General features: G+C 44.4%; 1 protein-coding gene across 1 annotated transcript in view; it reads right to left on the reverse strand.

Moving 5' to 3' along the window:
• LOC103249888 (core histone macro-H2A.2) overlaps window positions 1-907 on the reverse strand; it is a 59,147-nt gene extending 58,240 nt beyond the window's left edge. Inside the window, exon 1 of the mRNA XM_008048510.2 lies at window positions 366-907. The gene's annotated coding sequence lies outside the window, so the exon portion shown is untranslated. The remainder of the gene's footprint in view (window positions 1-365) is intronic.
• Between the last annotated feature and the right edge of the window lie 4,405 nt (window positions 908-5,312).

The following is a 5,312-nucleotide window of genomic DNA, read 5'->3' on the forward strand; positions in this document are numbered from 1 at the left end:
CGCATCCCCAAGAGCCCTCCTCTTCCTGCGGGTCCAGGCTCGCCGGGGCCCGCTGCTGGACCCCGCACCCTGACCCCCTCCCTGCCTCACTGCTCTCGATGCCCCCGGCCCCTCGCCGGCCGTAGGAATCTGACCACTTCTTTAGCAAGCCCCCCTTTATTTCTCGAGGAAGCAAGTTGGGCGGCTCGATTTATTAATTTTTTTCTTTTTGCAGGGGATAGGTCGGCTATCGAGGGTGCACCCGCGGGGGGTCGGGGAAGGGGCAGGGGTGGTTCTCTCCGGCCCCTGCACTGCCCCGGCGGCGCGTTTTGTTTCCAGACCCCGGAGCCCCCTAAACAATAATGCCACCGCCATGGCGGGCTCACCTGGTGCTGCGCCGCCGGCTCCGGGCGCCCGGTGCCCTCTGCGCGCCCCTCCCCGGGCGCAGGTTCGGCCCGCTTGGCGCCGGTGCCGGGCAGGACTCTTTGCCTTTCTTTGGGTTCTATCTGTGCGTGTCAATGGCGGCAAGCGGCAGTTCTCTGGGCCGCGGATAGTAGCGGGGGGAGGAGGAGGAGGGAGAAGGGATTGCTCCTTCTCCACATAACCACCTCTAGGAGGAGTCGCTCAGCCTCATCCCCCGCCAGCCCAGGCTCCGCGACGGGTCCGGGGCTTTCGGTGGGGCTTGATGAGCTATTGTCCTTCAGGAACGTTAATGATGAAACCGCGCGGCCTCCGCGTAGGAGGCGGCTCTGCTGGCCGCGCCGGGGCCACTTGCTAGGATGAGGCTTTCCCCAGAGATTGGGCACGGAGGCGCTAAGGTCACGATCCGGAGTCACCCGTTAGCCGGATGCACTTTTGGAGGGAGAAGGTGGCGTGGGCGTTCATCTGGCGGTTCTGGGGAGAGCCTGAGAAGGTGAATGCGAAAAATGCCACCTTAGTTGTTCCCGTGGCCTTAAATAATAACACGTTCACGTTTGTGTCCACCTTTGGGAAGGCAGCATAGGGCGGCCACAACCCCAAGGATCGAGAATTTATTTCCATGCCCGTCGGCTTTTAATAAATTAAGGCCGATTTAGACTCCAGCGTTGCGTAATATTTGGAGTAGCAGATGTATGTTTTGGTGGGTGAGACTATGTGCAGGGGCATAATTTTTAATTGGGTTGCTTTACGGTGTGTTAATGTGTAATATCCCAGTGGGTATTTGGATGAGCACGAAACTATTGTCTTAAGGAACAATTTTATTCGTTTCTAGAAAATGCTTTTTTATGAGGATGTGGTGTACAGTATCAGGTGTGATCGTGGTCATTGGCAGTTACTGCGTTCCCACTGGACACCAGTCTCTCTTTGTATAGTGAGATGTTGGCAAGGGCTTCCTGGCTGGAGGGGAGTCAGAGGGCTTTGTTTATTTCAGTGGGAAATGCTAGCTGGCTATGGACCATCCATGTTTCCTTTGATATCTCCTTGATGAGTTAGAGGATTGTGAGAAGCAACATTTTGATCTCTTCAAGAAAAAGAAACCAGTGAAAGCAGAAGTCACCAGCATTGACCAAACGAATGTTTTTCAAAGCTGTTACATTTGGTAATATTGTGTATATTTGCTGCCTTAAACTTGGAACTATTTAGGCAATGGGGACTTTGGGATGACTGAAAACCTCTGGTTGCCTGATTGGGAAGAACTCAAATACCACCCTCTGCATCTCTACTAGTTAATTGTGGCAATGACTGGCATTTATAGATAACACGTTAGGTTAGAACATATGCATTTTAAGCAATGTGTTTGCTGAGAAATCAGCCATCTTTCGGTCCGGCTTCTCCTAAATCACGCATGTATCATAAAGGTATGACTAAACCTCAACTTAAATCTCATATGGCTTCACAAACTTCCCTGAACTCAACAGTCTCTGTTTATTGGGGCTTCCTTCACTCTTCTTCCTAAGCCTTTAACTCTCTGTGTGTGACCTCACTGTTCTTGTCTTGGAAGGTATTTGCAGGTCAGATATCCAGTTAGGATAAAGAACTCTTTTCCCAAAAAATATTTAAAGGGTTTCAAATGATCCCCTGGGGCATTCCATAATGGTGTCTTTTCCCTTTCCTAAAGAAAGTGCCTATCTCCCTTCTTATACATGATGGGTCCATTCTTCACCAGAAATAACCTTCAGGCCAACATTCAAGAGCATTCATAAGCCTTCTAGAAGTGCTTGAAAAATACTCTGTCACCCCATCAGCCAGCAGACTGAAATATAGTTGAATAATTCATCAGTAGATATTAGATTCACATTCTTCCCAAAGTTTCCCAATAAAAATGGTATATGTGGTCATTTTAATGTGAATTTGATGTAACTTGATTCATCCTAGCATTTTGTTATGTGCTATCCTGAGAAAGACTGGGTCTAGGATATTTGCTGGTCAAGATTCTTCCGTTTCATACTGGTTGGTTTCTTCAAATACATGATGCTGTTGCAACTCAAAGTCAAGATGGAGGCCAACTCCATAAGACTTTAGTTCTTAGAAGGGAATATAGAGTTCACCCGGTCCAAATCCTTTGTTATAGGAAGAAATCTGGTGCTCATGTGGTTGAGCCGCCAGTGCATGTCCAGATACCCAGCCAAAGCAGTTCCCACCAACTCCAAACTTTTCAGGATGTATAGGGGACAAATATGCCACTCAATATGCAGGCCTAGTTAAATTATGAATATTTAATGCCGAACATTTAACACATAAAAATCTAACACACAGCCGGGCTTGGTGGCTCAGCCTGTAATCCCACGACTTTGGGAGGCTGAGGCGAGTGGATTGCCTGAGCCCGCGGGTTCGAGACCCGCCCGGGCAACTTGACGAGACCTCATCTCTACAATAAATCAAAAAATTTGCCGGGCGTGGTAGCGCGCACCTGTAGTTCCAGCTACTTGGAAGGCTGAGGCAGAAGGATCGCCGGAGCCCAGCAGGTCGAGGCTGTGGTGGCCGGGAGCGGCCACTGCACTCTAGTCTGGGCGACAGAGAATAACTCCAACTCAAAAAAAAAAAAAAAAAAAAATCTAGCACTGAGATAGTATTGCATAATATTGCAAACATTTATTTATTTATTTTTAGAGTCTCACTCTGTCACCCAGACTGGAGTGCAGTGGCACAGTCCTGGCTTATTGCAGCCTTGATCTCTGAAGCTCAGGCGATTCTTCCACCTCAGTCTCCTGAGTAGCTGGAACTACAGACGTGAGCCACCATGCCTGGCTCATTAAAAAAATTTTTTTTTTTTTTTTTTTGGTGGAGACAAGGTCTCCCTATGTTGTTCAGGCTGGTCTTGAACTCCTAGGTTCAAGCAATCCTATAGCCTTGGCTTTCCAAAGTGCTGGTATTATAGTGTGAGCCACTGCACCTGACAGAGTTTATACTTATTGAATATTTACTATGTGCGTGGCACTAGTACTTTATCCTTACTCGTTTAATCTTCACAGCAATTCCATAGGGGTAAGCACTATTTTCTCCTTTTTACAGATGGAGAAACTAAGGCAGGGCGTGGATGAAAAACTTGCCCATAGTTATAGAGTTAGGAAGTGACATGTTCATGCTCTTAATCACTGACTTAATCTGAAGGTAGAAAAGTAATTTGCTTTAAGTAAAGAATTTTTTTACTTGGTCACATGATCTGAGTCCAGGGAACCCCTTGGGCCCCTCCCAATGCATATCCTCAGGGAATCAGTGAACAGTCTAGTTACAGGAGGTTTGGTTTGTTACAATTGCACTGAAAACATTTTCTTAACTCTTGACCTGTGTGTGTGTGTGCGTAATATTTTAAATACAAGTATTGATTGTGAGTTGACTTCATTACAACAAGGATGTCTTAAAAAATTGTATTGATATGCAGGATTAACTGCTTTTCCATTTAGAGATAGGCATGAAGCATAATTTAGAGATGAAAAAAAGTGGAGCAAAGGAATCAGCCGCGCAACCAGATTAAGATCCCATTGGGTCTGCTAGTCGTTAATCTGCAAAATCGTCTATTTCAAAAATAACTTCATCGATTTTGACCCCTAAAACTTTTTTTCCATTGTGATCCAACTTTATGATGTTGTATAAATTGAGTGGAGTTTTATTTTCTATGATTAGTTTATGATACATATTATAATTTGTGATCATCTTACCCTTCTAGGATCTTAGTATACAATTACCTTATTGATTTTCTGACTTTACCTCTTCCAGAAGGACTATGTGCACGTAGGTATATATTTATATCTGGCATACGGAAGTATATGTGTGTAAGATTTGTATACCCAGATTAATTTTATCTGAGAATTTCTGATCTCATTTGAAGTAACCTGAGATTCCCTGGGAGTGTCATAGAAGCAGATGGAAATCATTGGTTTAAGCACTTCTTTGGATGTAAGTTAGGAACTCTAGACGCTGTATTAATTTTATCAAGGAACCAACTGGCATAACTCTAAATAGCATCTTGGGAGCTTGAGGTTATGAATGCAGACAAGGCATCAATCTAAACAGTATCCCACCATGCTGAAGAATAAATACAACTTCCAAAACCACCTTTATAACTAGGAAAATACTAGGAAAATACTAGGAAATCTGACCAAAAAAATTTAAGGCTAGAAATATGCAAACATTTTTCCTGTTGTTATATTTTGAGCAGTGAACATGATTAATTTTTGAACTGTTAACTTTTATTTCCTTAGCCACAACTGACAACTTTAGGGTCTTAATCGTTTACAGAGTGTCCTTAAAGAATTAAAAAACATATAGGTAATCATTATGCCAACAAAGTTGATACTTTATATCTCTGGCTAAAATGAATGCCTTGGTCTCCTAACAAAATATTTTATTCATCCTGATCCTTTAAAAATAATATTAAATATATTCCCCGCCCCCTTTTTGAGTTAAAACTCTCACACTGACACCCAGGCTGGAACACAGTGGCACAATCATAGCTCACTGCAATCTCGTGCGTAGGTGATCCTTCCACCTCAGCCTACCAAGTAGCTGAGACTACAGGCACACGCCATACCCAGCTAACTTTTTGATTTTTTGTAGAGACTAGGTCTCACTATGTTGCCTAGGCTGTATGTGAACTCTTGGGCTAAAGCAATCCTCCTGCCTCAGCCTCCCAATGTGCGGGGATTACACGCATGCACGACTACACACGCCAATATACAAGAGGAGACCCGAAAAAGTCCAAAATTATCTTTTGTAGTATACTCAGAATTGATTCCTCTGAATCAAACGGTCAACCGAAGTTTTTATCTGGAAGCATTGAGAAGGTTGCATCATGATTTGCAGAAGAAATATCCTGAGTTGTGGCAAACAGGAAACTGGTTCTTCCATCATGA

The sequence above is a fragment of the Carlito syrichta genome, unplaced genomic scaffold, assembly GCF_000164805.1.
Source record: "Carlito syrichta isolate Samal-C Ts95f unplaced genomic scaffold, Tarsius_syrichta-2.0.1 Scaffold47093, whole genome shotgun sequence".
In the NCBI taxonomy this organism is placed as follows: domain Eukaryota; kingdom Metazoa; phylum Chordata; class Mammalia; order Primates; family Tarsiidae; genus Carlito; species Carlito syrichta.